Raw genomic sequence first — 16,847 nt, 5'->3', positions numbered from 1 at the left:
GAGGGGCAAAAAGGATGTCCTGAGCCGCTGAAGGGCACAAGGGTGGGAGAACATGCCCAATATATAAAGGGACAGAGCCAAAAAGAGTCCACAAAATAACTGGTGGCTTTATGAGTTTTTCCCAGGAGGTGACATTTTCAAACACCAATTCCAAGTCCTGAGAACAGCCTCTTTGGAATGGTTCTTGAAAAGCATTTGAGAGAGAAGCATTTGAGAGAGAGAAGTTAAAGCTAGAAACATAGGACTTCACTGACAGGAAGTGGTTTCTTTTCATTTTGCTTTGTTTTGTTTTGTTTTGTTTTGTTTTTCCTCTACAGTTGAAGACTGGAAAACCCAACCCCATGCCTCTTGAAGATTTACAAACAGATGTGGCTCTCACGGACCATCCGCAGCCTCTGTCTCAAAGCCAGCCACTGCATGGCTTACAAGGAGCAGCTTGTCTGACGGGAACCCACCGCCATCCCCTCCAAGGGCAGGGACCCAACCAGCTTCCTGCATGAGGTCATCGCTTCACAAGGGGGTTTAAAGCTATTTGTTTTTCAAACAGCTGCTTCCAACCTTGTACTGGCACCAAGATGTAAAATTGCAAAGTGATTATCAGCATTTCACATCGAATAAGTGCAAACAATGGGGTCAAGCCACAGACATGTCTTAATTCTGCTCATCATCACTTTTGAGCCAAAGAGAGGTCACACAAAGGTGGGGTGGAAATGTTTTCTGATGGAAGGAAGCGGGAGAGTTTTTTCTTAGGTGGTTTTGCCAAAACCTCAGGGCAAGGAAGTCTCCTTGCCCCCCCCACCGCCCCCACACACACACCCATGGAAGGTTCTGGAAGGCTGCTGTGGCATAGCTATGAATTGGGAAGATTGGATTCCCTCAGACGATCAGTCACCCTATGGGTGAGGCTTGTAATACCACCGAGGCTACTAGATTTAGAAACAAGAAATGAAAAATGGAATCAGGCTAAAGTCTGCCCCAATCAATTTGAAAGAAATGCATTTTTGTTAGCTATTGATAATGAGGGAAGGAATACGGTATTTCGCTTTGGCAGGTTTCATTTCAAAACTCCGGTTTCATCAACAGAGAGCTGGATGGCTTTGGGCAAGTTACTAGCGAGACAGAGCCTTCATTTCCTCCTGTTTACAATGGTAATTGTGGAACATTCTACAGACAGTTCTTGTGAGGATTTGAGGTAGTGTATAGAATGCTGACTCACGCAGCAAAGATAGGGTGTAAAACGTGACGTTAGTAATGGTAATGTAGTATTTCACTTTGCAAAACTGTCTCTCTTCAAGTAACTGGGCAACTGGCTACTGAGTCCAGGAAACAGAGAAAGAGGCAGCAGGCAAGATAAAAATGACGACAGGGCCAAGGTCATGAAATCCCATTTTATGAAGGAAATGACAAGGTGCATATGGCCTGGTCTAGTACCTTCTTCTTTATGGGCTCCTGCCATGTGTTCATGTGTTGACTAAGGTGGGGCTAAAGGTCTCTCCACATTCATAGTCCAAGAAAACTGGATTATTTCACTGTCAGATGGAGACGCAGCCTGCTCAGAAGGGAGTTTATTTGATCCTTACTCCCCGAGGCCCCAACTTCCCAAGGGAATTCCGCCCCACTCCTTTCCTTCCAGTGCACAGAGCACGGTCCACGCAATCAGTCTATCTTTTGGCACCTGAGCGATGCCTGAGAAGCAGGTGCATCTGCTTAATATCCAACCTGTTTTTATTGCCAACCCCAACGACACCAGTGGGTTCAACTGACCATGATTGTAGAGGAGTCAGGGTTTGTCCTTGTTCCAAGAATACAATTTCATAACAGCCATAAAACGAGGACTCTGTTTAGCTCAAGGATATTGAACTGGGGTGAGGAGCTCCAGCTGGGAAACTAAGGATGATAAACTTCGCCGCAAATTGGCAAGAGTGTTGTTATACCAGTCTTTTGTCTTCTTGGAGAGGTCATAAAAGGCATCCAAGACGCTGTGTTTGAGTTACAATAAAACGCAGATCCCCCTCCCCTGATCCGGGCCTCCGGGGTGCCTTCCCTACGACTCCCAATAACACTCGGGCAAACAATAGTCTTGGACTGTGTAAAGAGGGCATTTAATGAAATCCTTCTGATGCGACATGCTGAACGCATAAACTGAAGGGTACTAGCACAAACCGTGGTCTAGTGTCCTCAGAACCAGTCATTGAATACCTGGCTCAGTCTTGGTTCAGGACAAACCAATACAACCATCTCTGCTGTGGACAGAAAAACAATGGCCCCCAAAACGAAACCCCGAGAAGGGCACAGACGTTAAAGAGGTGCACCTGAAACAGCTGGCAGAGTTGTAGAGCCCCCTCCTTTCAAGAAAAAGAGCATCTTTTGGTTTTTGCCACCTAGAGTCTTTCCCATTAGAGAATCACCCCCTCACTTGCTGCCGGTCCTTATGGTTCTGTGGAATTTGAATCCGTACCTGATCCAGGAGGTTGGATGATCCAGGATTAAGCCAAGCAGTGCCTATTTTCCCTGACCACTGATTGGTCGAGAGATAGGCATGTGACTCACACAGAGCCAATGAGATTTTATGAGGGAGTTCTGGGAAACTGTCACTGGCTGTGAAATGAGAGGGTTGGGAATGCCATGTGAGGTCTGGGGCTACTGAAAGAGGAAGCCTGGGGCCCGGAAGAGCCAAGGAGAGAACTGGGTCTGGGGGTCATCATCTGAGCCCTGCCCAAGCCAGCCCTTCTAGGACTTTGCAATTCTGTGAGTCACCGACCTCCCTTTTCTGCCTCAGCCGCTTCAGGTGGGGAATTTTGCCACCTGCAGCCCTTTATTGCCCCAGTGTCTCTACTCTTGCTCCTTATCACTTCCTCTTTTTACTCGTTTTCTCATTTTAAAAGCATTACATACTTATTTTCGACAATTTCGTAAACACGAAATAAAAAAGAAAGCAACTTTCCCAAGACCACGCAGATCTCAGGTGGCTGAGCCATGATTCTTACTGCGGCTGGCTGATGTCCAAGGCTATTTTCCTAACCCTACAACCTACTTTGGGCCTCTCACAGGCTTCTAGGCATTTCAGTGGAGAACCTTCAGTCTCTTCCTCCCTTTGGAGTAGTTTTTTCTCATGAGCATAGATAATTATTCTTCTGCAAAGTTGGAGTGATGTTATACATACAGTTTAGATACTTTTTTAAACTTAGTAATATATTATGGACATTTCCCCAAGTCTTTAAGTATTTTACAGGAACACTATTTTTAATGGCTGCATGCTATTTCATTTGAATTGAATATATCAGAATTTGTTTATTTAAACGTTCTTTTATTTTGTTGTTGGACAAAAAGTTTGCACATAAAGGTTTGTTGGACCTTTATGTGATACATATTCTTTTCTAATTTTTTATATCCTTGCCTATTAAAAAAAAAAACAGGTGGAGCTAGGAGATTTTAGGCAAGTGAAATTATTCTTTAAAAAACATTTTAATGTTGATTTCTGAGAGAGAGTGTGAGCAGGGGAGGGGCAGAGATAGAGGAAGACACAGAATCCGAAGCAGGCTCCAGGCTCTGAGCTGTCAGCAGAGAGCCCGACGCGGGGCTCGAATTCATGAACAATGAGATCATGACCTGAGCCAAAGTCAGATGCTTAACTGACTAAGCCGCCCAGGCATCCTGGCAAGGGAAATTATTCTATATGATATGGTAATGGTGGGTACTTGTCATGCATTTGTCAAAACCCAAAAATATACCACAAAAAAAGAGTGAACCCTAATGTAAATTAAAATCTAAAACTTTTTTATAAAATATTCTATTCATGAAAATTAGTTAACAGTCTAAATGAACAAACAAAAAGCCACATAAATATAAATTGTTCACCAGTTCTGATTATTTTCTTACGATGAATTCGGAGGAGCAGAATTACTGAAACAAAGGTTAAGATGTTGTAGACATGTTATGATCATTTCTTTTCAGGAAAAACACAAATGTATCACTTTACATACTCACCACCAATGTGTTAGAGTCTCTAGTTCATTCCATTCTTGTTAACACTAAAAGGTATTGAGTCTTTAAATCTTTGCAAATTTAATGAAAAACACATAATGCCTACTTCTGATTGCCTGTCTTCATTAACTATAACAATTAAAGCAGTATGTTACATGTTAATGGTACAGAATAAATATTTCAGAAACAGAATTAAGTTCTTGAAAAAGGTAGTATCAGTGGGCGCCTGCGTGGCTCAGTCGGCTAAGCATCCGACTCTTGATTTCAGTTCAGGCCATGATCTCATGGTTCATGAGTCTGAGCCCCGCAACGGGCTCCATGCTGACAGTACAGAGCCTGCTTGAGGTTCTCTCTCTCCCTCTCTTTCTCTCTGCACCTCCCACATGCTCTGTCTCTCTCTCTGTTAAAATAAAGAAACTTTTTTTAAAGGTAGCATCACAAACCATTGGACAAAAAGAATAATCTCTCGGGGCAAAGTGAGATTCACACGTCATACCTCCTCCAGTGGTCTTCAAGCATGAGTGTACATCCAGAGCCCTCAGAGGACTTCTTAAAAGACATATTGATACGTGCCAGGCCATTTCTAGTTCAGGAGGCCACAAGGCTCAGCATTTCATGTCTGCCATGGTTTCCGATGATGCTGATGCTGCTGGTCTGGGGATCACACCTTGAGAAACAATCCCTCGTACAACAAACTCTAGGAAAAAAAGAAGCGTGGATGAAAAAATAAGTCAAGTCTCTCTCGGTCCTTGACAGGTTAAGAATGTAAAATGCATGGATGTAGATGGTCTTAATAGTATAATTAATAATGTAAGTGTATATATATATATATACATATAGAAATGTATGTGTTACATAATTATATTCCAGAATGTATTTTTTTTCAAGTGTGTATGAAATGATTACAGACCTTAATTATATACTAGGAAGAAGGTCCACATTTTACCATAAAGCCAAACTCAACATATTTTTAATAGCAGAAAGAGGATGGCTCAGATTTTCTGTCTAAAATGCAATAAATCTGGAAATAAACAAGTGGGAACAATCCAATGATAGCATCCCAGCCACTTGGGAAATATACCACTCTCTCTCTCAATACATATTTGCTAACACAACAATAATGAGACCGCTGGGCACCAAAATGCATATGTTGAAGTCAAAGTGTTCTCGGGGAAAATGTATAGCTGCAAGTTCTCCCATTGCTAGCAAAGAAGAGTGACATGAACTAATTATGAAACTCACAAATTTAGGAAAAGAATATCAAACCTAAAGGAGAAGGAAATAAACACAAGAAAGCATGAAGCTTTGCGGAAACCAGAAAACCTAAAAGCAGGAGAGTTGATTCATTAATGAAAGAGATAGAAAAACTCAAGAAAAGCAAGTCATAATCTCCCTTAATCCAAGAAGCAGAAAGAGTAAGAAAATGCAAATATCCAAAATCCGACAAAAGAAAAGGCCGATAACCACCGAGGCAGGGGAAAGCTCTCAAAAGTATTAAAAGATACTTTGTAAACCTGTGGAAATAAACTTAAAAACTGATAGGGACAATTATTCTGAGATAAATAAATGTCCCCCATGAAGAAGAAATAGGAAACCTAAAATAAGCTAGGAGATGATTGTGAAGGAATCTCTCCCTAAAGAAGCCGGGTCCACACAGCTTACGTGGCTCCAACCATCAAAGAATAGAGAATACAGAAATTACTTAAATTGTTCCAGAACTCAAAGAAAGAAGGAGTGCTTCTCAATGCTCTACTGTTTTTACAAAGCCAGAAAAACACTGAAACAAAACCTATCAAAGACACACTAAAAAGAAAGCTGCAGACCTCATTTCACTTGTAAATCCTAAACAAAATATTAGCAGGTAGGATCCATCAGTACCAGCAGGCCATTGTCATTACTGACCCATGACGTCTGTCCAAGCCAGCACGAAAAGCCAAAACAGAAGACATAAGTATTAGAGAGTAGCAAGCAAAATTATCTTTACTTGAAGAAAAAATGATGATATACAGAGAAAACCCAACAGCATGGACGGAAAGCTGTTAAAACCAGTGATAATACAATTCGAGTTCCAAAACAAATAGACAAAAAAAGTAATCACTTTCATACTAACCAGTCAGAAAGTATAACGGATAAACAATTCCATTCATAATAGCAATTTATAGATATCATAAAGGAATATGATGCATGCTCTATAGAGAAAACAACAAAACTCTCTAGGTGGACAATAGAGGAGATGGGAGAGACCGACCTAGTAGATTGTGAAGCAGGGAAAAAGCAATTATTAGTTTCTGAGCTGTAAGATTTGACTACAGAATTTCTCCTGGGAGAGAAAAGTGTTTTTGTTAAGCCAACACCTTGATGGGCTGGTTTAATTTTGGCAAGATAGTGCCTATTCCTTGCTGTAGAGGACAAGAATTAAAATAGTGAGATCGGGTTGGAGGAGAGTAAACCAGGAAGAAGAAGGCAAGAGATCCCGGGGGTGCAACTGAAGCTTAATCGGAAAGTGAGGACCTTCTTCCTGTAAGAGGACAAGTAGAGGCTTTTGAGAGCAAATATGTAAACATTCCAATATTCAGCTGAAAGCCATTTGTCCTCTTCGTTTTAATGTAAGCCATTCGCGGAGCCTCCAAATCTTCGATGATGAAGATTGTGGTTGTGGTTGTGGTGATAACAGTTCATGTTTATTGTGTACCTACTTTCTAGGCAATACACTAAGCATTTAAACTGTGTATATCATTTAATAGTCAAAAAAAAATCTATTTCCCATAACAGATGAGGAACTCAGGCAGAGAGAAGTTAAGTAACTTGACCAAGCGCACAGCTTGCCAGTGGAGTCTGACTGTTGACCTAGACATTCTGACTCCAGGGCTCAGACTTATCCTGAAGTTGCCCATCTCGTGTGCTCGTGGCCTTGAGTTCATGCCAGCAAAAAGATCAGATGGTCTCCAGTGGGGTGTTGTGGACTGGGGAAAGGACAGACGTGCAGGGGTCAGAGCCAGAGCAGAGATCAAAAATTCCATGGAAGCAGAAAAATGGACCTGGCTCAGGAAAAAATAAACACCGAACCCCTTCCACTGCCATGAAACCCCAGAGAGACTGAGAAGCGTGTTGGGACTTCTATCAGGTGTGAGATGGGATGCTGAGACAATTTTATTACATCTTAAAGTAAACGATTACTTCAGCTGGCTGGATAATGTAAATTCATCCAAGAGGCTGAAATATGGCTTATAATTATTAAAATGCCAACGTTCCCTAAAAGAATCCGTAAAAATAAATCCAAGCCCTCCCAAATTCTAATGGGATTCTTTAACTTGCCCAAATTATTAAAAATGTATTTAGTAGAATAAACTTAGACAAATTGCCAAGGAAAGAGCTAAAAAGAACTGTTACATTGTTTGGTTTCTTTGCTATGGAGTTGTAGGAGTTCTTTATATATTTTGGATGATAACCCCTTATCAGATATAGAATCTGCAAATATTTCCTCCCATCCAGTAGGTTGCATTTCATTTTGTTGATTTCCTTTGCTGTGCCGAAGTTTTTTAGTTTGATGTAGTCCTACTGGTCTATTTTTTTTTTTTTCTTTTATTGCCTTCGCTTTTGGAGTCAGATTTTAAAAATCATCACCAAGACCAATGTCAAGGAGCTTCTCACCTCTATTTTCTTCTAGGAGTTTTATGCTTTCAGGTCTTACAATCGAGTCTTTACTCCATTTTGAGTTAATTTTTGCGTGTGGTGTAAGACAGTGGTCCAGTTTCATTCTTTTGTGTGTGGCTGTCCAGTTTTCCCAAGAGCATTTATTTCCCCGTTGTATATACTTGTCTCCTTTGCTGTAAATTATTTGACCATGGGTTTATATCTGGGATCTCTATTCTATTTTATTGATCTCTGTGTTCATTTTTATGCCAATAACACACATTTTGATGACCATAGCTTTGCACGATAGTTTGAGATCAGGGAGCATGATGCCTTCATGCTTCGTTCTTCTTTCTGAAGATCATTTTGTTTATTTAGGGTTTTTTGTGATTTCATACACATTTTAAGATTATTCTATTTCTGTGAAAAATGCCATTGGAATTTGGATAAGGATTACACTGAATCTGTAGATTGCTTTGGGAAGTGTGTATATTTTAACAATATTAATTCTTTCAACCCATGAGCACAGCGTATTTTTCCACTTCTCTGTGTCTTCTTCCATTTCTTTCATCAGTGTTTTATAATTTTCAGTGTACGGGTCTTTCACCTGCTTGGTTATATTTTTTCTAGTTATTTGATTCTTTTTGATGCAATTGTAAATAGAATTGTTTTCATAATTTCTCTTTTTGATCATAGTTTTTAATGTGAATTTTTATTTTTGAGAGAGAGAGAATGAGCGGAGGAGGGGTGGGGGAGGGGGGGACAGAGGATCCAAAGGGTGCTCCCCACTGATAGCAGCGAGCCCAATGAAAGCTCAAATTCAAGAACTATGAGATCATGACCAGAGCCGAAGTCAGGCGCTCAACCGACTGAGTCACCCAGACACCTCTGATCATTATTAATGTGTAGAAACACAACAGATTTTTCGGTATTGATTCCATATCCTGCAAAGTTACTGAATTTGTTTATTAATTCTAATAGTGTTGGGTGGTGTCTTTAGGGCTTTCTGTATAGACTATCATGTAATCTGCAAATATTGGCAGTTTTACCCTTTTCTTTCTAATTTGGATGCCTTTATTCTTTTTCTTGCCTAATTGCTCTGGCTAGGACTTCCAATACTATGTTGAATAAAAGTGACAAGAGTGGGCATCTCTGTCTTGTTCCTGATCTTAGAAGAAAAGCATTCACTTTTTTACCATTGAGTGTGATGTTAGTTGTGGGTTTGTCATATATGGCCTTTATTATGTTGAAGCACGTTCCCTCTCCACCCACCTTGTTGAGAGTTTTCATCATAAATGAATGTTGAATTTTAACAAACTTTTTTCCTGCATCTACTGAAATTATCATCTGATTTTCCTCCTTGAGTTTATTGATGTCGTGTATCATGTTGATTGATTTGCAAATATTGAAACTTTCTTGCATCCCTGGAATAAATCCCCACTTCATCATGGCGTATGACCCTTTTAACGTATTGGTTTGCCAATATTTTGCGAGGATTTTTGCATCTATGTTCATCATGGGTATTGACCTAAGATTTTTGTTTGTTTTTGTGGGGGTCTGTCTGGTTTTAGTATCAGAATAATGCTGGCCTTGTGAAATGACTTTGAACGTACTTCCTTCTCTTCTAGTTTTTGGAAGATTTTGAGAGGATTGGTGTTAATTCTTCTTTGAATGTTGGCATAATTCACCAGTGAAGCCATTTGCTGCTGGACTTTTGTTCATTGAGAGGTTTTTGATTACTGATTCAATCTTCTTACTATCAATAAGTCTCTTCAGATTTTCCATTTCTTCATAATTGAGGCTGGAAGGTTGTGTATTTCTAGGGATTTATCCATTTCATCCAGGTTGTCCAATTTGTTGGTTAAGTTAAAAATGGCCAGAGGATCTGAATAGACATTTTTTTAAGGAAGACATACAGATGGCCTGCAGGTGCATGAAAAGATGCTCAACATCACGAATCATCAGGGAGATGCAAATCAAAGCCATAATGAGACATCGCTTTGCACCTGTTAAAATGGCTAGTATCAAAAAGATAAGAAATAACAAGTGTTGGCAAGAATGCGCAGAGAAGGGAACCCTTCTGCACTGTTGATGGAGATGTAAACTGGTGTAGCCTCTAGGGAAAACTGTATGGAAATTCCTTAAAAAATGAAAAATAAAACTACTATATGATCCAGCAATCCCACTTCTGAGTATCCAAAGAAAATGAAAACACTAATTCAGAAAGATATATGCATCCCATGTTCATGACAGCATTATTCATAAAGGCAAGATATAGAAACAACCTAAGTGCCCATCGATGGATGAATGGATAAAGAAGATATATACACACACACATACAAGGGAATATTATTCGGCTATAAAAAGGAATGAAATCTTGCCATTTATGACAACATGAATGGACCTTGAGGGCATTATGCTAAGTGAAATAAATCGGAGGAAGACAAATACCACATGATTTCACTCATATGTGAATTCTTTAATTAAAAAAAATAACAAGCTTATGGGTATAGAGAACAGATTGGTGATTGCCAGAGCCAGGGGTTGTGGGATGGGCAAAGTACGTGAAGGGGGTCGGAAGGCACAAATTCCAGTTAGGAAATAAATAAGTCCTGGGGATGTCATGGACAAGCACGGTGACTATAGTTACTAATACCGTATTGCATATTTGAAAATTGCCAAGAGGGTAGATGTTAAATGTGCTCATTACAAAACAAGGGGAATTATTAAGAGAACTTCACCCATGAGATAATAAAACACATTATGAAGCTACATGAATTAAAAGAGTATATATTTCAAATCAGAAAACTAGTCAATAACTAATGTTTGAACAAATGGTTGAACATTTGAAAAAAATCTAGACACCTTTCTACATCTTACACCAAATATAAATTCAAATGAACCAAGGATTTAAATACGAAAATGTAACACAAAAGTACTACCATAAAACATGGATGAATAATCTTGGTGTGACGAAAACCATTCCAAGTTCGATACAACCTTCCAGCTCACCCCCTAGCCACCAAAAGGGGGAAAAGAAGATGGCCTGGATATTTTCAAAGCCAGGATTTGATGAGATGGTTAATTGAGTGCTCGTAATTATTCCCGGTTCCACCCAAATTTTCATGAAGTGTAGAAATATATATATTCTGTATATATACTTTAATAATAAAATGATAACTGGTTTGGATAATAAGAAAGAGTGCCATTGGCAGACAAGAACTTTTGAAAAGCTCCTTTAAAAAGCCAAATGGATCCGATCAACATAGAGAAAAGAGAAGAAAAGGGCCATAGGAAACCCATGCCTCAGACATTTGCAGGAGAAACTTCCGTAGAAGAGGGAGAGGTTGGTGGCTGCTGGGAACCCCCAGGGACAGATTGTGGGAAGAGGAAGGAAGAGCGTGTTGGAGTTACTGCGAATGTGTGGTTAGTTGAAGGCCTGCCTCCAAGTACCGACATCCTGACAAAAAAGCAGTGAGTGGACACTGAGTCCAGAGAACAGGGCAGTGTCCAGGTAGCTACTGACCCCAGAGAGGAGAGAGAACAAACTCTCAGTATGACAGTGGCTCAGACACCAGTGTTTTCTTATTCTCCCTTCCAAAACCCCTCTAAAAGAATCAGAGATTTTGATTTTTCTTGACTCATAAACCCACAAGGACAAACAGACTGGGAAACCCGACAACTGTAACAAAGTCCGGGATGCTAGGAAACAGATGGACCGGCGGAAACTGGAGAAAGCTGGCTACCCCCCACCCCCACCCCGTGGGGGCGGGGGCAAGCCAAGAAGCCACCTGCTCTACACCGCAAGACTCCCAAAAGGGGGCGTCAGATGCCTCTGCAGTAGCAATGAAGGTAGTGCAAAAACCAAACCAAAAGAAATGGGTGTTTAAGAAGCCGGTTCCCCAGACTCGGCTACCACCACCACTAGCATCCAGGCAGAAATTCAAGGCCCCAGCCCGAGGGATGGAAAGTTCAGGAGCACCAGGGATTGCAGAGGACGGGGATGCCATTCAGGGCAGGGGGAAGAGGGGTGAGTGATCATTCACCTGACTGAATGCCCCGTTGTAATCAGTCCCCAGAACTGTGGCCGACAGGACGACATCCGCCAGGTGGGGGGGTGGAAGGCCCTTCTCTAGACAAGCAGAACGGCCCAAGAGGAAAGACCTGACCATCCTGCAGGAAGCCCGCAGCTTTCAAACCTCGCCTTCAAGCTCAAAGCTTCCAGGGACATATTTTTCCTATCATGTTGCACTGCCCTCCTCCCCAGCACCCAGTGCCACCCTCAGGACCCCCATCGGCACCCTGCTTTGGAGTCGTGGACAGTGGCCCAGTGCGCCTGGCCTGTGGGTCCGGGAGCAGACTTCCTCGCTGGCCAGGAGCCTCCCTGCCTCCTCCACACGCCCACCTCCAGTGGTGGCGGCGACACCTGCTGGTTTCCGCCTCTCCCCTCTGGGCGGAGGGAGGGGGAGACCCCAGCCTGCTCCTGGTGCCGCTCCCCAAGGAGGGCTTAGCTGCCGGCCACTTTGCTGCCCAGAATCTCTGCAACCAAGCCACCCGTAACAGTGGAAGAAAACCAACACCATGCAAGAAAGACCACAGACTCAACAGAAAAGGCTAAAATCCAGGTAAATTGAGTGAATAGCGTGGCACAAGACTTAAAAAAAAAAATGTAGAATCTTCAGGGGCTTAAAGAGAGGCCCTCACAACTCTACAACAAGAACGTGCCAGTATAATGAAACAGGGATCTTGGAATTAAACTGTGATAATCACAATTAAAAAGGGGCAGCTGACAAGCCCACCCTAAGGTTGAATGGTTGAGCTAGAGGATCAGACCCAAGGATTTCTCCCCAGGACACAAAGGACAAAGAGGAAGCTGTGAAAGGGAAGAGTCTTAGAGGAGTGATTCTAACATTTCAACCTTTTCTGGTCAGAGATTCACAAAAAGGAAAACAAACCAGTGAGAAGAGGGGCACGTGGGTGGCTCAGTCAGTTAAGGGTCCAACTTCGGCTCCGGTCATGACCTCACATTTTGTGGGTTCGAGCCCCACGTCGGGCTCTGTGCTGACAGCTCAGAGCCTGGAGCCTGCTTCAGATTCTGTGTCTCCCTCTCTCTGCCCCTCCCCTGTTCACACTGTGTTTCTCTCTGTCTTTCAAAAATAAAATGTAAAAAAGAAAAGAAAAGAAACCAGAGGGAAGAAAAAGAGTCAGAGTTGCTATTTTGAATTTCCCAGACCTTGAGAAAGACACAGGTGTTCATATTGAAAGGACTCATGGCATCATAGTTATTCCGTGACTTCTCTTAAAGTTTATAAAACTTCATAAAAATGCTTAGACTCCTCTGAAGAATTGGCTCTGTGCTTATTCTGCTCTTCCATACGTTTAAGATATAATAAGTTCCAACATTTTTTATAAGTCCCGCTGTACATCTTCTACAACCTGGTGGTCTTACCATCCCTTTTCTTGGTTCCTGAGTTCCTGTGTCAAATCTCTGAATTGCTATTATTTGCCCCTATCTGTGGCTTTGCTATTCTAGTTCCCGCCTCAAACGGACACAGCCAGTTTCTTCTGTTAAGACTTTAGTCTCCAAGAGGCGGGCCTATATGAGCTTGAGGGGAGTTATCTCACCAACAGGGTGCTTTATTTAACTGTGAGCCTTTGCGCTGGAATGTTCTGCTGGTGTGTTATATAATAACCATTACATGGATCATTTCTGCCAGCCTCCCAGGGGCCTCACAGGAAATTATCACGCCCATCTTGTAACTGTTGATTTGGATGCACATCAGGTAAGGGTCCACATGTGCACACATGAATCTGTGTAAAGTAGGATAGCGTGGGCTACATCCGTGTCCCCAGTTCCAAATTCAAGTCACATATTGAACATCTAACGCACAGGTCAAATAACCACGCATCTGGCAGGACAGTTTTGTTCTGTCGACTGAATACAGATCATAGAAACATTTTGTTTGGCCCGCATGGTATTTTTAGAAGCATTTTAATTGGTTGCTGGAAAATCAGCCTCAAGTGGCAGCAAGGCCACGGTAGGCATGTGCTCGCTCAAACCACCACGTACCAACATCAGTGGGAGCAAAACAACCCATACAACATTATCTTTGTGAAGCAAAGCAGGGAATCACTCCACACTCATCCACTCGAGATACTTACTAAGCACCTGCTCTGTGTCAAGCACAATGCTAATCAAAGGGGGTACAAAGATGGATAAATCCATTGGATATTTCAGCAGAAAAGACCTTAGAGATCACCTTCATCGATTTCCAGATAGAGAAATAAAAACTCAGTGATGTCAAAAGCTTTTCCCAAGGTCAAACACCAGTTGGTGGCAAAGCCAGAACAAAAATCCAGGCTCTTAACGTACTCAAACATTGTTATACGTGGTTGATTTCATTGCACTTACTCTAATCTGTTTTTGAATAACGCAGTGGAATAAAAGGTAATCGGATATGAAGAAGAAAACAATTCAGTTAGTAAAAAGGTTGGGGGCAATTTTTAATAGACAGTACTTTGTATGACCTCAGTTCCTTGTAAAATGTCTTATGGAGATTATTGTTCTACTGTTGGAAAGGATATTCTATGTACGTAGAGACTTGAATAGTTATTTTTTCTTCAAACTTTAACGTTTGTTAAAGGATAGCTGAACCTTTACAAACATGAGGAAATTCAATCTGAGGGAAGAATTTGGACTGTTTATGGCCTTTCTCGCCACTTGGAAATGGAATACTCCTCCAGGGTCTGAGGATCCCTGGCTTGGAGGCGCTGTTGTTTGGAATCCTTAAGAGAATTTATGATCATTGCCTTCCCGTTTTTTTTTAATCTGGAGTGTTATGAGGGGCTGGGGGTTGAGAGTGGTCCGTTATTCACAGATGAAAGCCATTCTGCTATGAATGGGATCATTGGATCTAGCACCACATTGGAAGGAACCAGAGAAGAAAGCGTTTGCTTGGATGGGCACGCTTTTGTTCTTAACTGTACAGTAGAAAAGCAATATAAGAGATTCCTGGAGTCAGATTCGAAGAGACGAGTAGATGATACAGATTGCATGGATCAATCGATCGATCGATCATCATCTATCTATATATCTATCTAAGGAGGTTGGGCTCCTCATGGGCTTCTCTCTTTAATCATTCCTCTTGCTGCATTGCCACTCCCCCTGCTTTGGCCTGAACCGCACACGCAGCCCTGCACCCCTTCCAGGAAATCATGCAGTTACCACAGTCCCACACGGTCTTCCCCAGAGCTTTCCAGTCTTTGATGAGAAGGTGCTGGTTTGTGTTTCCTAGAAACCTGGGGCCTCTGCTAAAGTTCCTGATATCTGAGCCCTCTCGTAAATTCCAAAGGAGGAAGGGCTTGGTGAAGGTGGAGGCCCACTTGCAGAGCTGGAAGTTAAGGCTTCACGTTCTGATGGTTGAGTCCAATCTACCAACTGGGTGTCTTTGTGACACAGGATAAACTGTCCGTGTTGGTTCAACCTCAGCCTCTTCTTCCAGCCACGTCTCTCTGCTCCGGTCCTCCACAGACACCTAGTAAATCCTCACCTCCATCCGTGGGCTTATTTCTCTGCTTTCCACATTCCAGCCTCATGGGAGGACTCTGTTTCCTAAACCCACCATGGATACTCGTGCATTGGATCCTTTGCACATGCTGTTCCCTCAGTCTGGAACCTCCTTCCCGATCCCTTCTGCTTGGTGTGGCTTTCCCTGGCCCTTGTACTCACAGAGAGACTTGGGCACCCTTACTTTGTGCTTCCACAATGTGAGTTTCTAGACCAGTAACAGTCTAGCCCCACTTAGACCGCTGCATCCGGTCAGTGTTCGTCATTGACCATGACTCCCTCTGGAGCAGACACTTCTTGAAGACAGGGATTTCATCAGTTTCATTAATTATGTCATCAACTCTTTGATGTATCTCCGGTGCTTCCACAGATAAAGTCTCATTTTAAAGTGAAGGAGAGCATGATTGCCAAGAAGCACCCGAGGGGAGGGGGTCTCGTACCTGTTCCTAAGGGTTTCCTTTTCTGTTGAATTGTTTTCTGAAAACTGATTTTTAAGGGTCCGTCGATTTGTAAGGGTTTCTCTTTAATGAATTCAGGAGATATTTCTCACTCCAATCATTGTCAGTTGCCCACAGTTTCACTAACTTCTTACCATCAGAGCCAAGGGAGGGACTTCTAACTTTACCATCAAGCACCTGCCTTTCGATGGATTTTCAGAGTAATAACTTCCTCTACGTTATTTAACCTTCATTACAATAGATTAACCAGGTCCAAATAGAAATATACGTGGGTACTCTCATTTGTCCTACGAGAAAAAGTGGCCATAAGAATCCTGTTATTGATATAGGGGCGAGATTTTCTTGGTCCTACGGGCTACTAGAAACACGCGAAGTAAGAGAAGAAACTTCTAAAACTCATAAATATGGCTCTACTGTGCCCGTCGGCTCATGTGCCACCGTGCATCAGGTTGAACGATCTATTTGTACTCCGCACAAAATCAGACAATAGCAAGAATATAATTTGGAGCACAGCAAACCTCAAACCCAAAGTCACGAAGATGAAAAGAGAGTACCCACATTTTTCCCTCCCCACCACCTCGCCCCTGCCCACCCACGATAGTCCCGTAACGGCCACCCCAGTACAAGAGCTGGTGTGGAGAAAGGCTTGAGAGACCCAGTGGAGAGCAAGAGGCTCCAGACACCTGGTAGGGTGGACGTGGGGGGCTGGGGAGAGACATTCCAGTAGATACTGTTGCTGTAGACTCTAAATTTGGATCTTCTTCACAGTTTTGAGAAGCCCGGGTACGGTTTGGAATTCTTTTTTTAATTACTTTTTTGGCCCCAGGACTATGGTTCTTTGAATGCGAAGCTGCCCACGTGGGCCCCGGGATTTAGAAGGGTTACAGAAACAATGGCGCTCCCAGCTGGGTTGGCTTCCAGTGCTTATCTGCTGAAACATGCCTACTGTATGCTGCGCAGACGTTCTCTGAAAGGAAGATAATTGCTATGAGAATGAAAAGGAAAGTAGGAAACGACACGTAATCTATAAAATAGTTTCTGAGAAGAAATCTATTCCTGCTTGGCACCAATAAAAGGATCCTTTCTGCTGCCAGAAGAAAGTCAAGGCTAGTTTTCAAGACTATTGAAAACCTCAAAGTTTTGCCTGGAGGCATTTCCTTCTACAGGAGAATTTTGAAAATCTTGACTTTGATCTGCCTCGTTTG

General features: G+C 42.2%; 1 long non-coding RNA gene across 1 annotated transcript in view; it reads right to left on the bottom strand.

The window, feature by feature from the left end:
* Positions 1-16,847, bottom strand: part of LOC109272989 (uncharacterized) — a 61,251-nt gene that overhangs the window by 19,726 nt on the left and 24,678 nt on the right. Inside the window, exon 2 of the long non-coding RNA XR_002082690.2 lies at positions 4,481-4,681. This is a non-coding gene — a long non-coding RNA (uncharacterized LOC109272989). The remainder of the gene's footprint in view (positions 1-4,480; positions 4,682-16,847) is intronic.

This window comes from Panthera pardus, unplaced genomic scaffold (genome assembly GCF_024362965.1).
Source record: "Panthera pardus isolate Hobbes unplaced genomic scaffold, ASM2436296v1 HiC_scaffold_22, whole genome shotgun sequence".
NCBI classification, from domain to species: domain Eukaryota; kingdom Metazoa; phylum Chordata; class Mammalia; order Carnivora; family Felidae; genus Panthera; species Panthera pardus.
The sequence above is the reverse complement of the archived record's forward strand: the minus strand, read 5'-3'. Positions and strand labels throughout refer to the sequence as shown.